The sequence below is a fragment of the Mus caroli genome, chromosome 16, assembly GCF_900094665.2.
Source record: "Mus caroli chromosome 16, CAROLI_EIJ_v1.1, whole genome shotgun sequence".
NCBI lineage: Eukaryota > Metazoa > Chordata > Mammalia > Rodentia > Muridae > Mus > Mus caroli.
In genome coordinates, this window is record NC_034585.1 from 83734452 (window position 1) to 83757463 (window position 23012).

Below are 23012 nucleotides of genomic sequence, written 5' to 3' on the forward strand. Positions count from 1 at the left end.
GAGAAGAGAAGAGAAGAGAAGAGAAGAGAAGAGAAGAGAAGAGAAGAGAAGAGAAGAGAAGAGAAGAGAAGAGAAGAGAAGAGAAGAGAAGAGAAGAAGAGAAGAGAAGGGAAAGAGACAAAGTTGAGGGGAGGTCAAGAGGAAAACACACAGCTCCTAGCTTTAGTGCTTCTGGGCTGGAAGGTTTCTGGAAATTCAAGAGTCTACCCAAGATTGGTGTCCACATTTTCTGTGGAAACATAATTTGTAAGACTTACAGTCCAAATGATGGGCCAATGTCCTAATCAGTAAATTGATATTAAATATCACCTAACATCTACTGTTTTATCTTGATAAACTTTATGTTAACTCATAAGACACAAACTTTATGTAATTCATAAGACAAGATTCAGACTTGAAGTTCTGAGACTCCTTGGAATTATGCATCAGACTTGCAGTGTGTAGACCCATAGTCTGACCTGCATATTTTCCAACTGCTGTAGATCTCAGAGGGTTACCCAGGCTTTGGCTACAGGAAAGACATGTCCATAGCCATCCATTCTACAGTCACTCACTCATTGCTCACAGACAGCTTCTGTTGCCGTGGGCTGTAGTATGGATTTTTCCAAGTAACTCAGACAGATGTCTTTTTCTTTGATTCAGTCTTTGTTCCCACCGTTCTTCATTCTGACAGTTCTATTATGATTTAAGACAAGCATACTAGAATATCTGAAACAATAAACGCAGATCTGGCAGATCTCAATCTCAATTAACCAAAACCATCTGTGCTATCTTATATATTAAAGCTAATTTACTTTGCTGTGGTAGTATTTTGCTGCTATTTTAACCCAATGTGAATGTCTTCTACTTATTTTCAGTGAACTTGTGTACAGTTGCTAACTTCCAGGTTTATTTATAAACACTTGTAAGATTTATATGTTGTATGTGAAGTGTGCAGAAATCCCTTTGCTATCTTTTTAATAATCTTCTTTCTTCTAATAACTTCACTGAAAGCTGTTTCTTCCCAGTTCCTTGGACAATGCAATGAGTCTACTTCTGTCCACATCATATCAGATTAAGGCTGATAGTTAGTGGAACTTCAGTGCTCCTGATGCCTTAGGCTAGAGGGATTTTCTGCCTGAAGGAGTTGTGCAGTCAATCAAGCAGTGCTGTTGGGTCATCCTCAGGCTGCTGACTGACCCTCTTCAGTTCAAAGTCAAAACATCTGAAACCAGCCCTCGAGCTATATGATAGGCAGTTCGGTGTCCTTCCTGTCTATGGGACTCTCCAGGAACACATACCTTGTTACCATGTTAAAAAGCTAGGTCTGATCAAGCCTTCTTATGTTATCATTTATCAGCTAAATTATAAAGATATGTAGACTATATTCTTTTTTCCTCCTAATTTCAGATGTCTCTCAAAATCTATGATCAAAATTATTTGGCAAATGAAATTTAACCTTTAAGCTAAGGATACTTCAAGCAACCACTTACAAACCATTGCAGATGACATCCAAATCCAATGTCTCTGAAAAATTAAGCCTGAAAGTGACAATGTACAGAATGCAGGCAAAGTAAAGTCAGTACTCATTTCAAAAATTTAACTATCATGAACTCTGTCAAACTCTAGATGTCTAGTCTATGTTTCTTTGACTTTGGAGTCAAATATGATTGCCAATATTTTCTTGTTCATGTAGAAATATATGTCCACTATAGTGTTGGAGGAAGTAAGGAATAACTTTTTAAAACCATGGAAGATGCATGTAACATTATCTTCAAGAAAATACAGTACTGTGGCAAAAGCCACAGGATAATATGCAGCTGACACACATTATAGTTTATACAGAAGATATAGCATTTGCTCTTAAGATTTATATGGATTTCATTACAGCTGTGTTAGCTGATCTCAAAATCTGCACATGTCATAAAGGGTACAATTATCAAATAATCATGGTAAGAAGCTGGCATTTGCGTCCCCATGTGATGTCAGACAGCAGGACTACCAAGGGCAAACTCAGCACAAGGGACAATGGGACAATGAACTCTGCATGTTTCAATTTTCACTTATGGTTTATCAATTTTTGAGGACAGATAAAATGCCAAGAACTGTTTTCATGAATATGCTCAGGCTTCTTTATTCAATGAAATATGATCAGTGAGGGTAATAAACAATATTTGGTTCATTTGAGACTATCAGCAGTGCCTGTGGCTCCCCACAACCACAATGAGATTACATCAAAGTTTTCTTCCTTCTTGCTAAAACTATTTCACCTTTAGCTATATACTTACAGTGAGACAATGTGCTGCTGTAGCAACCAGCATGGAAGCCTGGGTTATGGCTATTCTGCAGATGTAGCTGTGTCATGGCTCAGTTGCTTTATGAATGTAAGCTCTAACTATACAACTATAGTAGTGATGAGTAGATTTGGCTGCTGTCACTGTTATTGGTCAGAAAATGCTTGTCTCCAGGAATAGATTGCATAATATACATTGACTCTTCTCTTGTGATTCTCTTACCAAGCCTCTTTTCTACCTGTTTTACATGATTTAAATTGTTAATGATCATAAATGATCTTAGGCAACAAGTATGTATTGTTAAATTCATAACACATGGCAACAGCACAGAATAAATGTATTTTATAATTGTAAATATTTTGTGTACTTATACAGGTTATATTAAGTTGTGTTTCATAAGTAGAGAGCTTTAAGTTAATTTCTACTAATATTAAATAGGCTGAACAGTGGTAACAGGGTTTGTTATGTATTCCTATTAGCTTATACACATTGTTAAGTGATTGTTACATAAGGCATACCCTGTGAACATAGCATTCCTTGTATGAAAACAAGGAATATATATATATATATATATATATATATATATATATATATATATATGAGATAGCTTAGCTTTGGCCCTGAATTTGGTTTGCAGTTGTACACACTGATCCATTGTTATAATGCATCTAATTCCTTCACCTAAAAGTACCATATACACAGAACCTACCCCAAATAATGTACTGACCACCTCAGAATCATCCATATCCCCAACCTTCATTGAACTACATATATTCCTCCAATCTTTGGACAATGGTATAAGTTTATCTACCTCACATTCTGGTAACAATTAAATGTAGACATTTTCTATATAGGTATATTTAGTATACCCTGGCATGACATATAAGGAGCTGATCCAGCATCAATTGGTTTGGTGCCTATATTCAGTAAGAGAAACTTTAATCTTTTAAAGAGAATCATTTCTTTGCCATCTTATGCATACATTTAATTTATTGTATGGTTCACCATGTGTATGATTAAAAGCAGACACGTTTTGTGGAGAGACATGTGAAGTCAGTCAGTCAATAAATAAATAAATAAATAAATAAATAAATAAATAGCTTTATCTTTCAATCCAAACAGGAAACCACCCCTAAGTACCCAACTTGTCCTCTGAGCAATAGTCAGGGCTCTTAAATACTCTCATTCACATAGCCTGTTGTCAGTCTTGACAATGTCTTGACAATATCCCTCCATATCCTGAACTATACTTTTGCTCCAAACAAAACTCCGATTATTTAAAAAAATATGTGTAAATTGTTCTTTCAGTTTCTTTGCATATGAAGCTAAAAATCTGGAAATACCTGATCTAGACTCTGGCAATCTGCCCGGTGACCGGTATAGCTTAAGTGGACAAACAACCTTTGTTACACTATGCACATGGCAGATGATGCAGTGGCTGACGAAAAACAGTAGCAAACAACGAAAGAGTCAAGAGCTAAGAGAATGACCAAAATGGTCACAGTGTATGGGAGTGAAACTTGGGGGAATACCTTTAACAAATATAAGATAGAATGGACAAAGTTTATACAATAGTGAGTGGTAAGTAAGCCCCATAATAGCTATGCCACTCTTGTGCCAGTGGACCTAGTTAGCCTGGCTGGTTGGCCTTGGAGTGCATTGAGTTTACAGCTGGAGATGATAATCAATGCCTGTTATCCCCAGTAACCTGCACAGCACCTCCCATCACCATAAAAGAGAACCAGCAAAAAGGAAGTTTCCAGTTCCGTTTTGACTTCTCTCTGTCTTACAAACACAGACTCTGGTGTTTTTCCCAAGAGGTAGTAGGCTTTAGTGAAAAATGTACTACTGTTGTTAGTCAGATTGACATACAGTCAACGTAAACCATTCTGCAGCTACGTTTCAGAGTCCTATCCAAATTGTCTCCTAATTAACCCACAAAATGCCCTTATTCGTTACTTTAATCAAATTATAGTTTTTGTTTATTTTGTTTATTTAATATCTTTTAATCTTGTTCAGCTCCACCATTATTGCTTCCATAAGTCATAAACTCACATAAGTTACACATGGTTCCGTTATACAACATTTGCATATTCTACACACACACTCACACACACACACACACACACACACACACACACAGGGTTTTTTTTTAATGTGTTTCTGATTTAAAAAAAAATAAAAATATAGTGGAGAGGAAAAGAATAAGTATAGGAATAAAAGACTTGTCAAATGTCATTGATAATATATTGGTTTTCAGAGTGAAATGTTGGTACTTTCAGGGAGAACAGGAAGTGTGGCAACCATGACGGGTGCCAAGTCATTCATGGGCACTGATAACATTTCTGAACTATCATGTATCTAGCCATAGAGTCACAAGAATTATTTTTAAGCTGTAATGTTTTCTTTTAGAGGCTTCTGCATTTAAAGCCATTATGGAAACTAAATAAAGGAAAATTGTCCAAAGCACATGACCATAGACCTAGATATCATTAAGGGGGAATGGATGTCCATGCAGCCAATGTGGGGTTTTAATGAAAAAGTATCACAACTAAGAACAAAAAACAAGATATTGAAAATTAAAAGTCTGCAAGACTTGTTCATCTAGTGTGAGAATGAGGAAGATAAGGAAAACTTTTAATGGGGAACACATATTGAAAACAAAATTGGATACACACCTATTTATGACTGTGAGACTCAAGGCAGATTAAAAAGGAGCAAAGAATTTCAAAGATAACCAAGATGAAAATCTGGAAAACTGCCAGGTATAAACACAGGTTCATGCTTCCCATGGGGGGTAAGAGAAGCACCTTAAGTGGTACCGTGCTCTAGATATCTCTAACTCTAAGAGGGAACTAGAAACCTAAACTTGAAGCATAGATTTGAGAAGAATATAATAACTTCAAATACAGTATTCCAAAATGTAGAAGTGGGTGAGGGAAAATGGAATTGCAAAGCAAGTAAGTCAGAAAAGAGCTTCAGCGGGGAAAGAAGATCCAGCTATCGAAACAGGGCAACTTCCTTCTGAGAGGATCATAGAACCAAGGTAGCATCCGTTCTGATGCTGAGTTATATATAATGACATTACCTTGGCTGTCACAGAGCTTAAAATACATCATCAACAAGATGACTAAAATACTGCAACAGAAGCCTTGGTGGTAACATACAAGGGTCTCTTAAAGGCCCCAAGACTTGGAATACCCATGAGAGTCCAGTTCTATGATTAGGAAGGGAAGAACCATTTAAATATGAACTCTAAACATTGGTCAGAACGAAGCACACTTCTGTCCCCTAGACCAAGATGAACCAGAAAATCCCAAGGATTTGCACACAAGCTCTATGTTTCTGTGATAAAAATTTAAATATTAGTGTTCTAAAACTATCACTAGCTCTGTGTACAGAGCCCGTTTGAAGTTCACTGCATGGGTCCTACCTGGCAATCTGGTAAGCAATTATTCTACTACATTTTACTTGGAGACAAATCATAGGAAATAATGTTCAGGCTAGAAATCGCCACAAGTCTTAGATGATCACCAGTAGAAAAAGAAGCAATTCAGTGTGGAAAGGTGGAATAATAATGCGTTTGTTTAGCAGTCTTGAGACTCTGAGTTTTAGCCTAACAACCAAGATGAAAAGTCTCGATGCTGTAAGCGAATTTGAAAATGGCTACCACTGTCTAGGTCTGCTCATTGACCTTGAGTGCTGGAGTTTGCTAAGTCTTTACTTATTAATCTCAGAGTTGTAAACTTTCAGCCTCGTTTACTTGGTATGAATGCAGATAAAATAATCACTCTGTTCACAATGTCCGCAGAGTAAGCCTTTGAAGGAAACATAATTTTTCCCACTGCTATGAAAATATAGCATTATGAGTTGTCAAAAGGGACACTTTACACAAAGTGGTGGCACTGGTGAGCTTCTGAGAGAGGTCTGTGAAGAAAATTACACCGGCATATTATTATTATTTGGTTTTTCGAGACAGGGTTTCTCTGTGTAGCCCTGGCTGTCCTGGAACTGACTTTGTACACCGGGCTGGCCTTGAACTCAGTCCTTTCTCTGCCTCCCAAATGCTGGGAGTAAAGGCGTGCACCACCACTGTCCGTCTACGCCCACATATTATTAAAGAGTAAAAACGTCTAGCTCGGTAGTAAAGGCAATAGCAGAAGTTCCCTCTGCAGAATGGCGGGGCTGAAATAACGAGAACTAGGGATTCCCAGATGATCACACTCTTTCCATCCCTTTTCAAAGCAAGGAGTCACAGATGAAGCTGAGATAAAGCAAAGACCGTTTTATTGTAGTGCAGAACTGATTTGTGAATCAGGAAACACAAATGCACTTTAGAGACCAGAGGAATGCTCCACTGAAGTCAATCAGAGAGAGGCTTTTGAGTAAAAAGAGAAGGAAGCTTTGGAGAAGATAAGCCAGACAGGGGTGAGGCCAGTCAGAAACTGAGGCAAACCAGATGGACAAATTCTGTCATTCCACTGGGGCTGCGGCAGAGGGGGAGGTACAGTGTGCTCAAAAGTCAGAGAGTCTAACCTCATGCTTTTGAGCTTTACAAAGAAATGTTAGATTACAGAAAATTATTTCCTCTGCGGACATAATGTCTATGAGATAATAACTTTTGCCGGTCATAGAACTCTCTAAGTCTTAGAAAGGGGATTTTGATTTTCGTCATCATTATTATTATTTCACGATTTTGTGGCCATTTTAATTTTGGGCTATGGCATTTAAGAGGTTGAAAACCCTCAATGTCTGTTTTATTCAAATATATTTCCAAACAAAGGAATTTGTTCAAGGCCTCTATAGGGATTCAAGAATATTGTAAAGAGCTCAACATTTCTGTAGTTCAAAGGATACCACAATAATAAAATGAAATACTTGTATCTATATATTAAAATCAATATCCCTATATATGCAATCACGTATAAATATATATATATATAAATATATATGTGTGTGTATGTTTTATATATATATATATGTATATGTATACATGTATGTGTATTATAAATAATTAACTGACTAGTTTCTTTTTATTCTCCTGTTCCTCTCTTACTCTATCTCTCTTGCCTAGAGATGGATCTGGCATATAATGTTGAAGTTCATGAGACAAATGTATAAGAAAGAGGTATGAAATAAAAAAGAAAATCTCTGAAACAATTCCAAATACAATATTATATACAACAAAAGTGCATGTTTATACTTCTGTTGTATATAGTATAAATATTGCATATATTGACTTCCTGAATATCCTAGGTACATATAGAAGGCATTTTTGCTGTTGTTTAAAACAATTCCACACTCACCATGTCTGCCTAACACATGAACAGAGATAAATTACTTGTTACATGTGAGAAATCGAAGCAAATAAAGGTTAGTGTGTGGAGTCAGGTCAAAGATGGTGGACATCATCTCTCTACATATCATTTGCATATTACAGATATGTATTGTTTTGTAAAGAAGGAAACATCAAATGTAGGAAATATTCATAAACTGAGGAAATGTTGTAGACAGCCTGGCTCTGAATCATAGCCCCAGTGGGACAGAAGTTGCTCTGGAGTGTGCTCTATGTGCCCATTCTTAATCTCTGATTTAGTTGCTGCTGTTGACTGTGAGGGATCCTTGAGTTTACAAGTAGCTGATACTCTGTTCTTAATATCTTATATTTATCAAGTTTACCTTGCTTTAAAAGCCTGAGAAGAAGAGGTATTTATCCAAATTTCTCTAAAGCACTGCTGACATTGTGCATAAAATTCAATCAAATGAGGTAATGTAAAGTGTAATGGCAGCATTATAATTATTTTTAACAAGCATCCTCCATTCCATTTCCAGGAGAAATCTCTTGCCTTTGTTAGCAGGAGCTTCTGCCATCCTATATTGGTATTTAACAAAAGACACAGATATGTACCACATAATTGAATTTCTATTCTGTTACACCAAAACAAACTGTGATGCTGCTTAGCACCTTCTGAAAGAGCCCCGTGTTATCAATCAAGGTGGGAAAGCTGCATTGTTTATGTGTTCAGTCTCATAGTCTGGAGAGCTAATAGCCAGAATGGATGCACACTATATTACACTGTTTCTATAAACTCTGTTAGACATAAATGGACAAAAAAATGAAACATTATGATATAGTACGAAAACCCAAAACAAACGATTTTGAATATTCCAGCATAAAGAAATAACACTGTTATAACCTAATTTAAACATTACCTAATGTATACATAATTTGAAACATATAGTAAGTATATATATATATATATATATATATATTAAGCAAGGCATTCATCAGATAATGAATAAATTTGATTTAAATTTACAAAAGGCAAAGCATGTATTTGAACAATGTTTTAAAAGCTAACTGAAAATATTAGGAAAGGAAACAAAAACTAAATCCAAAGCTAAAAGACAAACGAATAATGAACTGAATAATGGTGACAACAGGAAATAATAATTAATGGAAATAAATAAAATACAGGATAGGAATCCGTAGAGAAAGCTGAGGGGAGTTAGGTTAAGGGGTGGAGGGTGTATCAACAAAATGAGCGAATGTTGAGCTTCTGAAACAAAGAAAACATGGCAACCAATGAAATGATACTTGAAGAGAGAGACATTGCCTCTTACTTTAAACATGTAGGGATCATGAGGAATACCATGAACAGCTGCGTGCAACCATGTTAGATACTTAAGATGAAACAGAAAAATGGCCAGAACAAGACAACGACTGAAGCTCTGTCTGAAAATCTGAACAGCTTAGCCAGTAGCACAGCCACTCACAGATACTCCTGTCAATGCCGTCCTGCATCCATCACAACGTGAATAAAAGAGGCCTCAGGATCTCTAACTACTGAGAGGGAAGCATCCTGCCAACTCCTGTTAGAGCCAATGGAGTTCAACTGAGTAAAAAAAAAAAATTAAAAAATAAACTTTGCTGTTTAGGTTATCAATTGGGAGCTAAATTCTTATACAGCAAAACAAACTTAGAAGACATTTGTGTTATATCTTTGTGCAAAAGAACAAGACTTCACCCAGTCTGCTACAGTCCTATGCTAAACCGCGGCTACACCAGTATAGAACAGGATCATTTCAGGTTTCAGTTGGGGAAACCAAGACCTCTACACACACAAAAGTGCCAGTATGTCACACACTCCGAAACGCAGACAGGTCTTATTTAATAAGCCATTTCAGCATACCCCTGGATGTAAGTTTTCCCTACAGTAGCAGGGATTGTATGAGTAACTGGATCCAGCTGATTACAGTTCACATATCAAAATAAGTTGATAGCACATACCAGCTTGTTTTGTTCACTGGTTAACAATTTTAAATAGAGACATAATGTGATTTTTAAATGTATCTTGATCCATCATTAGGAATATATTAAAAGGCATCCATTATCACCTCTCTGTTTTGAGAAGTGAGCAGAATTAGGCTCCGTTGTACAATGTTACTACCCTCAGGCTTTCTGTATTTATTAGACTCATTTCTTCATGAGTTTCTTGCCTTCCAATTTCATCCCTCTTCACAGAGTCATGCTATTTTTTCTCTATTTTTATTAACTAATTATTTTATTTATTTACATTCCAAATGTTACCCCCACCTGGGCCCCTTGAAGAGTTTTTCTCCCCATTCTCCCTCCCAAGGCCTCTTAGATGGTGCCTCCCCCGACCCCCCACCTCCAGTATCTTTCCATCCTAGGGCATCAAGTCCCTGCAGGATTAGGCACATCCTCTCCAAATGAGGCCTGACAAAGCAGTCCTCTGCTACATATGTGCCTGGGCCTTGGACCACCCCGTGTATGCTGTTTGGTTGGTGGGTCAGTCTCTGAGAGCTCCCAGGGGTCTAGGATAGTTGACACTGTTCATCTTCTTATGGGTTACCATCCCCTTCAGCTCCTTCAGTCCTTCTCCTAATTCTTCCAGAGTGATCCCCGACCTGAGTCCAAAGGTTGGCTGTGAGTAATTCATTTGTCTCAGTTATCTGCTGGTAGAGCCTTTCAGAGGACAGCCATGCATGCTGCTTATTTTAAATTTAATCCAGTCGCTTATCATTGAGCTGGACAATGCTCTGCATCATGGCTAACACATCAGTGTTGAGCACACTGTCTGTTTTCTAACCACTTTGGCTCCTCCCCTCCTTTACTCTGTAACTATTGAAGCTTTGGGGAGACTGAGGGGACAACTTCCAGGTGGAATTCACTGTCAAAAACTTCCCCAGTGAATTTTTTAATCAGATTCCTACAACAACAACAAATCTTATTTTCTTGTCACATACTTGACTATTTTCCACCCAGAGGAATGGTTTTATTATCCATTTATCTATGTGCCACGCAAGCAATGATGAAAAGTACACAATAAACTCTGACATACCCTGTCATCTCATAAGCTTATAGGTAGTTATCATTTTGCAAAAGCCCAACGTTGCTGAAAACTCTGCATTTCAGTTGCCAGGATCCCAGGACACGTGTGATGAATGTGGATTTGATACGCCCTCGATCCACAGTATCTCCGATGGGTCTCTGGATAAATCACTTTGTCTTGAGATTCGGTTTGAAGCTTATTTACAGAATAATAGTCATTCCCTGTGTCCCTGCTTGCAAATGCTTGATTTTGAATTCTCTTCATATATTTCTGTATACTTTTAAAAAATGCAGCACCCTTGAATTCTGCTGTGCAGTGTTGGAATCATTACTTGTAGAGAATGGGATCTCAACAGAAAATGAAACACAAACCTCTTCAGTGAAAGCCATTACAGTCCATCTTCAGATGACTGCCTTCAGCCCGGTGTCATGAGATGGGATTAAAAAGCAGTGCAAGCAAAAATGTGTTTGAAAATGTTCATCTTTTAACCAAAGCAAAGAGGTTACATCTGCTTAGAATATAAAGAAAACTGCAGGCGCATTCTGTGGTTAACTGAGTCCCTCATCCCTACAGAGGAATATGTTTAATCTATATGTAAATGGATATATGTTCACATGTTGGCTATGTATTTGTCATTTGAGTCATGGAACAAACAGACTTTTAATTGACTATGAAATTATTTAAAAAAAAATAAAAGATTCCAACTGCCTTAGAAACTTGTACTCAAGGCCAATGAGATGGTGCATTTGGTAAACATGATAGTCACCCGAGTTTGATCCCTGGAAGCATATGATAGAAAGAGAGAACTGATTTCTACAAATTGCCCTTTGATATCCATACTCATACTGTGGCATCTTTGCAGCCACACACAATAAATAAGTATATATTTGTTTAAAACTCTCATCCATTTATTCATATGTAAAAGAAGTTGATATTTTGACACAAATTGTAAGATTGAAAATTAGAGTTGTGGGGCTGGAGATGGCTCTGCAGTTAGGAGCATGTGTTGTTCTTCCTGGTTGTGAGTTCAATTCCCAGCAACCACATAGTGGGTTGCAACCATATATAAGGGGAACAAATGCCCTCTCTCTCAAGCTGACATGCATAAAGACACATTACTCATATACATTAAATAAAAAAAAAGTTGGAGTCCTATAGTTTTGCATACCCAATCTTGATGGTATAGATAGCCCATGCATATAGTAACAATAAACTTAGGACATCTGGTATTAACTTTATGCCCTATATTCATACCTCAGGACTTTTCCATAGCAGTCATTGATATTGCACTGCAGGTCATTGTGATCTCTGCTACAGCTATGAACATCCAGGCTATGAAACTTTGAAAAGCCTGGAACAAGTTAAAGAACAGTTACAATGGATCTGATTTTTTTTCTGACACACACATGTTACTGTGGTTGGACTTTCCAGTGGCTTCTATTAAAGATCTCAAGGTAAAACAGCTACCTGAGGATTCATCAGCTCACTTGAAAAAGATAAGGGAGCCTGTTTTTTGGTTTGTTTTTGTTTTTGTTTGTTTGTTTGTTTGTTTTGTTTTTGTTTTTTGCATGCACTGTTCACAGCCATAGTTCCCTCTCTGTTGTTCAGTAGCCCCTCTGTGCTGGCCACCAAGGATGAAGGCAAACTTTCTTCCTCTCCTCAGAGTCTCTGGCCTCTCAGACAACTGAGCATTAGAATTGCAAATCGCAGCATTTTAATTCCTGCCCCCTCTTGTCAAATTTATTTTTAGCTCTGATATTAACTACTTTTCTGGTACTTCAAATCTTTAAAAGCTTACATTTTCATTTTTTAATAAAAATGCTTAATTAATCCTTGCAAACATTGTTTTTTTAACATACTTCATTTAAATTTCATTATAATATTATAGGCACATCATTTAAAATCCAAAAGTAAATTTCCCTGCACTATAGCTGATATATCCTTTGGGAGTGGACAAATGCTTATGAGAAAAAAAATGAGCCACTTAATATATTCTCGCTTTTTATGAAATAAGTAATAAGATCTGGATTCTTATTTACTTTTGCCTTTTCATGATTAAGTACATTTTCTTTCCCTTCAGACTTCTAAATATAATATATACTCAGAATTTCAAAGCCAGAGACAAGAATGAGATGGTAGCACAGTTGCAAAGGTGCTTGGCTTTCATGCACAAAGCCTCAGGTTCAACTCCTCACATCCTATGAAAGAGACATGCTTTGTGCACCGAGAATCCTAGTACTTGGATAGTGGAAAGAGGGAGAACAGACCTCAAAGCCATTCTTTCTATCCCCCCAGTGAACTGATAGCCAGCCAGGCTACATGATATTCTGGCTCAATTAAAAATAAATAGCAGTCGGGCATGGTGGTGGCGCACGCCTTTAATCCCAGCACTTGGGAGGCAGAGGCAGGCAGATCTCTGAGTTCGAGGCCAGCCTGGTCTACAAAGTGAGTTCCAGGACAGCCAGGGCTACACAGAGTAACCCTGTCTCGAAAAACCAAAATAAATAATAATAATAATAATAATAATAATAATAATAATAATAATAATAATAAATAGCCAGAGACAATGACAGGACAAACAGAAACATAGTCATTATATTTATTGCATAGGACAGCCATAGCAAAAGTACTACAACCTGGATGGTTTTAAAATCAGAAATCTATTCCCTCCATTTTGGAGGTAAGCTCTCCAAAGCCAAGGTTTTGGCTGGGCATTCCAAGTATTCTCTTGGTTAGTTTGTGTGTCACTTTTCTTCTTACCAGGACATAAGTGATCTCATCTTAACGACTTACATCTACCAAGCAGTAAGTCCAATTAAAGTCATCTTTTGAAGTACTGGGATTTAGGACATCCACATACCTTTTTAGGGCATAACCACAAAAACTTCCTACTATGCCATTATGGGGCTGTTGGGCCTGTATCAACCAAAAAGACCAAGTTGTTTATGACACTTCTTCCAAAAGTAATTAAAAGCCAAGAGGTTATGAGAAATGATTCCTATGCAGTGCTACCTGGTATAGAGTAAGTTTGCTGTAACCTTGATTCCTAGTTGTGTTCTGTTTATTGTATTTGTTTATTTTGTTAATTTATTTTATTTTGGCTTTTTGAGACAGGGTTTCAGTGTGTTGTCCCAGCTGTCATGGAACATGCTCTAAAGACTAAGGTAATTCAAACTGAGTGATTCATTCACCTCTGCTCCCTGAGTGCCGGGACTAAAGGTGTGTGCCACCACACCTGGCTCTGTTATTATATTTGTTCCAGACATAAGCAAATTCCACCTCAAGACTGAGGGTTTAAAACGTAAAGTGGGGAAATGTAACAGGTTTGTGGAAATGATGATATTTTAAAGAGACCCTTGTGATGACACCCAATTTAACTATTAGACTGTTAAAGCAATGGACTTTCCCTAGGGGGTTTTACTAGGGAAAAATGGGACTTTTCCTAGGACTGGGATCAGAGGGAGAGCTTGTTTCCAATAAAGAGATCTCAGGATATTCTACCAATTGCCACACCTACCTCAGGAAAGGGGAAGCCCATAGTGTGGTCAGTGGTGAGTAGGACTATATCTAGACCAGGACAGCTTAGATGGGCATGTCCTTGACCCTCTATTTATATCTCAACCTCAATGGTAATGACTCAGGAGGGCTGATCTTGGAAACAGTTTTCCCTGTTCCCAATGTGGCTATATTGTAAACCTCCTACATGTGTTTTTCACTATTAAAAAGAAGATTTAAAAAGAAGAAGAGGAGGGAACATCCAATAAAAGTTGAAAAAGGTCATTATTAACACCAGTTCTGTAGATCATTGCATTTAAGAATAAAGAAATCGGGAGTGGTCTATCTTGAGACCCATGCCATGGGCTACCCCTGACACTGAGGCTGGAGGTCCAGGAACCAGAGCCTGAATAGACCAGAGACCTAGGATAGTTCAAGCATGTAGATGAGAATTAAACAAAATTATTTCTAATGATATTCTTCTATACCCTTATACCAGAGCCTTACATAATTATCACCAGAGAGCTTCATCCAGCCACTGATGGAAACAGATGCAGAGACACACAACCAAAAATTAGCCAGAGCTCGAGGAATTCCAAGGAAGGATTATAGGAAACCTATACCACACACATTAAAAATAATAATAATAATAATAATAATAATAATAACCCTACAAAATTAACTAGCCTGGGCTCATAGAGTCTCTCACTGAGACTAGCAGACAATCAGGAAGCCTGCGTGGATCTGATCTGCACATATGCTATAGTTGTTTGGCTTGGTCTTCTAGTGGAACTCCTAACAGTAGGAACAGAACTGTCTCTGACTCTTTTGCCTGCTTTTGGGACCGCTTTCCTCATACTGAGTTACCTTTTTCAGCCTAGCAGAGATGCCTAATCATTTTTTTTGCAACTTGGTATGCTACGTTTGGTTGATATCCCTGGAAGTCATAACATTTTCTGAAGAAAGACAGAGGAGTGGGTGGTAGTGGTGAAGAAGATGAAGGAGTAGAAGGAGAGGTGGAGAGGAGGAGGGGAGGGAGGGGAAACTAAGAGAGGGCTATGATATATGGGTAAGGAATATATTTAAAAGCTTTAAAAACAAAATAAACAAACGTAAAAGATACATGTTCTACTCTTTGAAGAAAACTAGGTCAAATGAAAAGATAAAATACATAGAGAAAACTATATTTTTTGAATCTTAGAAGCTGATGTTCAATCCTTTTAAAATAAAATGATGAAGATGACAGAATTCTTCAAGAATACAATTCCTATCTTGCAGCAGAATTTTAACTCCAGGGAGAGAAAGTTTCCAGTTCTTAGGGGCTGGAGAGATAGCTTAGCAGTTCAAAGCACATGTTCTTTCAGAGAATCTTGGTTCAGTGCCCAGTACCTACACAGTGGCTCACAACCATCCATAAGTCCAGGTCCAATGGGATCAATACACTCCTACATCCATGGGCAACAGACACTCATCTGGTACATATACATACACGTATGCAAAGTGCTTATACATAAAATAAAATTTTAAGAGAGAGACATGAAAATTCTTATCAGGGGACAGATAATCTAAAAGACAGAATAGATGTGGAGTTCATAATCCCAGTGTGTGGATATTGAGTTAAGTATCTCTTACCTTAGCAGGCTCTCTCACCTTCTGTGCAATCTGAAGAGACAAACTATGAGAATGTCCCATGCTATATTAGATGTACTAAATTGGACAGAGACTGAAAGATGATTAAAAACTGGGCCCAGACATTGTGTTTTCTAGAAATTGAAGATGAAAATGGACTTCATTCACACAGGTATTTATCAGGTCATGACTTTGATGTCAACATCCTTAAATGAGGCAGAAAAAAGTAAAATTGGATAATTGGGGCAGAAATCATACTGTGACTCTTATTATATAGTATTGTCCAATCCCACTAAGTGCTCTGGCCCTGAAAAGGGACATGGGGTACTACGTAGGCCTGTATACCACGTGATTACGTAACTCATGACCTATGGGTCACCTCTGGAAGGTTGTGACTTTAGATCTGGCTGTTTCAAGGTATTAAAACATACCCTGATCCCCTGCTTGTAGAAAACAAAAACCCTCACACGGAGCAGAGCAACAAAGCCCTCCATGAACTGGAGTCTTGGGGAGCTTTTCCAGGTTATCGTCCTATACAGCATACGGACAACTGCTCTACTGAAAGGCTAGAGCATGTTAGTGCCACCAATCTGAGCAGGGTTGTGACTTTTCAATATTAGGGGTAGTAACCAGAAAATGAAAATAAAAAATAATGAAATTCTGAGTTATTTGTTGATAAAGAGAAAGCATCTTCCTGAAGTTCTCATAAGGAGTATTGAAAGTCCTTTCTAATATTAAAGTTTCCATGAGAGTGTCTAGGAAAGGCTTAAGGTTGCATCCCAGTACACTTTAAAATTGTGCTGTAGTCAATAGACATTACACCTCTTATCACTGTAATTATATAAATCTTCAGGTTGAACAAATGTCCATGGAAATATACAAAATATAAAAACTTAGAATGCAAGACAAGAAATTATTTTGACCATATTTTTATGCAGTTAACTATAAAAGAAGCACAAAATCCAGTATATATATATGTGTGTGTGTGTGTGTGTGTATGTATATATATGTGTATATATATATGTGTGTGTGTGTATATATATGTATGTATATATATATATGGAATAAATCAGTGGAATCCAGTCAGAACATAAACAATATGGCAGCCACTATAAAATCGTATTAGCACTTTTTGATTTAAGCCCTCATTTTTCATTATAAATTCCACTGTTAAGTCTACCTCATAGGTTTTTTGTGAAGTTTATCTAAAATTACTTCAGCACGCTGCCTTGCATGTTACTTGATAGCTCATACCTGTCAGCTCCTTCCCCAAATCTCTATGTGAATAAGTACCACAAGATTATTTGAATCTGATCATTCATAGCAACATACTGCATACTTGTAGGGTTTGTTTTTTTTTTTTTTGTTTTTTGTTTTTGTTTTTGTTTTTGTTTTGTTTTGTTTTGTTTTTTTTTGGTACAATGTTGACCTAGTAACTATTTCCCAAAAGACTGACCTGAACACTGAAAGCTTCTTTTTGTGAAGTCGAATATTATCATCAGCCTGTGCTGCATCTGAGAACAGCCTGGCTGAAGGCTCTACATGACATGAGTTGAAAGGAAAGCACAACTCTTTCCTCACGGCTATCCTAATTCGGCGATGCGGATTTGTATAAATAAGACGTGGTGATGTGAAGCTATAAAGTTTCATCATCCAGTGTGGTTCTTTTATGTGGCATAAAAGACCTGATCCCTGTGGGAATCACAAGGTCCAATAAAGTATAAAAGACCATAAAGTTCGTGATGTGTGTTAATGAAGAAAAATAGCGGGCTTGCTTAGCTAAGTAAGTTTATTGGGGAACTCATTTGCATTTGCTTCCTCGTGGAGGTAATAGAAGATAAATTATATAACCAACACAACCAGCGGTTATAAAAACCAATGTCATTATTTATGAATGCCTTCTTTGAGAATAGTGCCTTCCAGTGCTCTGATTTCAAAGTGTGACTGAATGAAAGATTATGGTCATAGACTAAACTCCTTACACCTGATGAAGAAGAGAGGAAGTTGTGAAGAAATATTGGAGCACTATCTACACTGTGGGGATTTTAATAGATTATACCATGACCTGAATGTAGAAGAGATTGCATAATTTATAAAGTAGGAAATGATAATCTGTCTTCTTTGGAAATTCAAATGCTATACTAGCCAGAGCTGGAGTCATAATTATCAACCAGGCAACGTAGGATACCATAAATGTGCAGAACTCAATTACAAGGAAATTAATAACCATAGGCAGAGGCATGTTCTCCCTACTTATTTCATGAATGGCATGCAGTCTTCGGAAATGGATGCTAATGACCTTCATCTTCCACATTCTGTATTCTTGTTTAGGTTCTCCTCTTGTGTACAAAGCAAAAATTATGGCTTGTTTCTAATGCATTGGTTATGGTAAATGTAACACAATATAATTTGCACAATCAGGGTATAAAAGGATGCCTTTGGTCTTGTTGACTCTCTCAAGACTCCTTTCATAACTCTTGGGTAGAAGACCCAGTGAGGAGCAATAGTGTTTACAGGGAAGCTGAGTTACCAATCCAGCATGTAGCAAAGACTTGAATCCTTTCCACAGCCTCGTGAATAGGCATTGAAGAGGGTCCGTAACCCAGCCTCGATGACTATGGAGCTGTTCCCAGTTAATTGCTTTCTGGATGCTTGTAAGAAACTCACATGAAAAAAAAAATAAGAGCTCAGAGAATCCACATCAGAATCCTTGACCACATCATAGAATGGCATAACAACCTGTGTGGCTTTAAGTCATTGCATTGTGAAGTAATTTATTTAGCCATATATTTGTAACTGAAATGCCTTGGTAGTTAAAACCTATGATAGCAAGTCCATAAATTTCACACTGAAAACAAAGATTAAATCATGTAAGGGTAACTGCCAGCTTCTTCAGGGATAACACATCCAGAGGCAGCTTTCCTATGGACTGGCACTTCCCTTGTCACTTTTGCCCAAGTCGAGTCACTTTATGGAATCTCTCTGCAGCCATAGTGGTTAGCCTGGTATCTGCAGTGACTGGCCCAATTATAGGTTCATCTTTATTTAGATGAGCAGTTCTCAAACTTCTAAGGCTGTGACCCTTTAAAATACATTTCCTCCTGCTATGGTGACCCCCAACCATAAATTATTTTGTTGCTACTTCCTAACTACAATTGTGTTAGTTATAAATCATAATTTAATTACCTGCTATTTGACTTCTGTGAAAGGATCCCTTTAGGGGTCAGGATCCACAGTTTGAGAACATCTGGTCTTGATTCTTTTCTTCATCCTATATTAGCCATCTCTTTCCTGAGTTGTACAAGTTCCTATTGTAAAGTCTTAATGAGATTTTTGGTACATAAATAATGCTTGAAATCCAGTCTTGTATGTATGCATGGTTGAGTGTGTGACTTCTAGTTTGTTTCAGGATATCCGTTTGTCTTTGGTCACAGACACAAGATGTGTGTCGTTATTAAAGCTGTTCCATTTGTTTTCAGTTAGTTTGTGAAGTATTTTTATCAAAACATGGTTGAAAGGGAGAGGCTGGCATATGCAGAAATCAGAGTCACCCCTTCTGTTTGATATCCAAGCCTTTCACGCTCAGTAGCTGCAAACATGTCCAGAGCTTCTGTTATGCACAGAGGATGCTCCACTTGCTCAGATAAAGTAGAATGCTCTGCGTTTCTGGGAAAGGAAGCAACATAACCGATTTGGACACAAAAGAAACTCTTTCTATCAAAACTGAACGTTCAATAGAAACACCTGGAATGTCTAAAATGCACATCTACCACGCCAGGTGCCCACACAGAGGGAACATAATTCAATTGGGATACAGCCTAAAATTAAAAGCTTTAAAAAAAGCTTTCTGAGGGATTGTAATGGACAAGCAGGATTGGAAATCAGTGATTTAGCACAAAGCCCCAGTTAAAATATCAAGAATTATAGAGGCTTATTTCAAGTGACATAGATAATTAGTGCTAATGCCAGAGCTAGATGATAAATCCTCTGATACTAGATACTTGGCTGTTCAACCACTGAGTTTCTCTGCGTGTATTCATTATTTTAATCATTTATCAAGCAAGAACATAATGAGAAATTCTTCAATACCAAAAAGCTAGGAACACAATGATAATCAGCCCAGAGTCACCAAGTGATATTTTTAAGACAAATATTTTAGACAATATCTGAAGTAAGAAATAAAACGTAACTAATTCATTCAAGAATACGCTTAAAACCTTGAGCATACACTGCAGGGAAAGTATCAGATTTACAAGAATGTGCGGAGGCCTCCCTGACTATCGCTGGGAAATAAAGAATATGCAGCCAGGAAGGGAAATCTAGGGATTATTAAGTGTAACTACTCTAAAAATGGTGTGTTCTCAAAATTATCAGTCTTAGTAAGTGTTCTAAGCTATTTTTCCAATGCTGTAACAGACTATCTTAGGGTAGACATTGACTGAAGGAATGAATATTCCTAAGCTTACAGTGTGGAAGCTTATGGTGCAAACATCAGGGCATCAGATTTTTTTGCCAACCTTTTGAAGGCCAACCTGGCTATACCACCTCACAGAGGGCTGCACCATGGCAAAAGTGCATATAGAAAGGCCATGTGGCAAAGCAGGAAGCCAAAACAATGAGGAGGAGTCAGGCTTTCTCTTTCTTATATAACTGTCTGGTAAGAAGTCATTCAAATCTAATGATAAATGCACTAATTCCTTCTGTAAACAATGGCACCATTGTTCTAAGGACTTCTCCAGTCCATCCATTACATGGAACCGGCCCATCACTGGTCTATAGAGGCCCAAGCTTACAACACATGGATATGTGAAACACAGTCACTATGTAGGAAAGGTTTGCAAAGATATTGTGCTAAGATTATCTAAATGAGCCAGGCAGGGTAAAGCAGGCCTCTTGGCTAAAAGCGTGAAAGTGGAGGAGGGAGTATCAGAACTCAGTGGTCATTCTCCATGACATATCAAGTTAGAGAAGAGCCTGGCCCAAATGATATCCTGTCTCAACACCAAAGATTATCTAAATGGTAAATGAAATTATTCCCTTTTCATTAAGATATTCATCCTGTGAGATATTTATAGATGGATACGAAAATGAGATTATAACCATTCCCCTACTCTTTCCACTCACTCATATCCCCATTCTATTACGTTGCCCAAAAACATCACCCTCCCAAATTCATGACTTCTTCTCTTTTGCCTGATAATAACCCATTAAGTCCAATTAGTGCTGCTTATATGTGCATGCTTATGGGGGTAGCCACTGGAGGATGGGGAACTGACTCGAGACCACATCCTAAAAGAATGATTGTCCCTTCCTGGAACCACAGTGAGAAGTGGGACAAGTCGTGACAATATTTAAGAAGGATTACTTGGTTCTTTTGTTTGTTTGTTTGTTTGTTTGTTTGTTTGTTTGTTTCAAAGTGTAGTCTCTGGCAACAGACTAGACTCCAGTGTATGGCTCCATATACACGCATAAAGGAACAGCACAAATTAGGCTTAGTGGATTACAAAAAGAATCACATGACATTTGGAAGAGTTGGAGACCTGAAAGTACATCTGAAACTATTTAGGGGTAGGAGTAGAGACAGATATGTCCAAAGTGCATCATATGCAAGTATTCAAATCTCAAAGAAGATAAATATATTTTAAAAGAATGTGGTCACCATAAGTACAGATATAACTCCTCGTGGATAAATGTAGCTAATGCAAATTAGTTTCCTGTTTTGTATCAACAAACATAACTATAGAAGAAAACTCACTTTCATAATAAATGATCATTTACACTAAGGAGAGTAATTAGAGTTAAACATATTGGTTATAGGTTTCTAGGGAGACATAGTGCATGGTATTTATTTGGCTGCCAATCTGTCCCTACCACTATTCTAATACTCTTTGCCAAATTCTTTCTAAAGATTTCAGATCTACAAAATTGAGTCATCATTCTGACTCCCTGGTATACTTGTTGAAGAACCCACAGAACACCACAGGCACTTAGTTCAGAGCATTTTACAGGAGACACAATTTCCTTTAGATGGTTTCAGGATCTTCAGACCTCCTTTGACCTGGACAAGACTCAAGCCATCCTTTGGACAACTCAACCAATTAAAAAATAAAGAAACTGCCCGGAGGCCAATGTTGTTCATTCCTCTCTCTCAAGTGCAATATAACAAGAACTTTTTAAAAATGTGTTCTCGTTCTTCTTTTGGTCTTCAATGCAAAGCTTCTCATTTGAAAAACCTAAGGCTCTAAAAATATTTGAAATCCCCTGATGCACTCTGTTTACCAATGATAAATGTTTGATTGCCAACCTTTCATCTTTATGGAGTATTTCAGTGAGAGACCAGCAGGCAGATCATGTAACCAGGCACAGGTTTTCACTTCTGAGGGATTGAAAGACATGTAAGAAGTTTATTTATCTTGTGAATCAAATCATTCTAAGAGATGTTATTTCATCTAAAGCATCATGTCATTTTTCTGTAACTAGAAATACAAAGACATTAATGTTCACAAAAAGTACACAATAGTAGAATGTGAGCAAAGAGAAAAATGGCCCACTAGATCCTGATTCTTCTAACTTTCCTGAATTATCTGAACCCAGATAACGCATTAGAAAACATGCTGGACTAGAGCAACATGTAGAGTTATACCTCCTACATAATAGGTGTTTCTAAATGAAAAAAGGATGAACAATGTATATCAGAACCATACTACATTAAAAAAAACTCATTTTATTTTGTTTATAAATGGTTTCCTGCACAAACATATGTGTAGCACATGCATGCTTGAAACTCGCAGAGGTTAGAAAAAGACATTTAATTTAACCACCAGGGAACTGGAGTTACAATTTTCAATCACAGTGTGGGTACTGGGAGTTTAACCTGCATCATGTAAAACAGGTTGTCAGTACTCCAGACTATTGAACCATCTCTCCAGCCACTTAAACTACATTTTGAGAGGTACTTGAAGGGCTCTAAGGCAACATAAAACAGAGATGGCTGCATATTGATCTTTGTTGTAGATTCACAATCCAAGTTATGGAATCAATTTATATGTCTACTAACTGATGAATAGATGAAGATAATGGGGTATATGTGAATATGTACCAATGAGCCTAAAGCATTAAAATGATAGGCTGCAATTAATGTTTCTCATAGGTTGTCACTAAAACCCAAGTTTTCTTGATTCTATAAAGCTCTGAAGAAGGACAAGAAAGGAGACATTAAAGGGACCTTCCTTGAAATTGCCCTGAAGACTATGTGTTT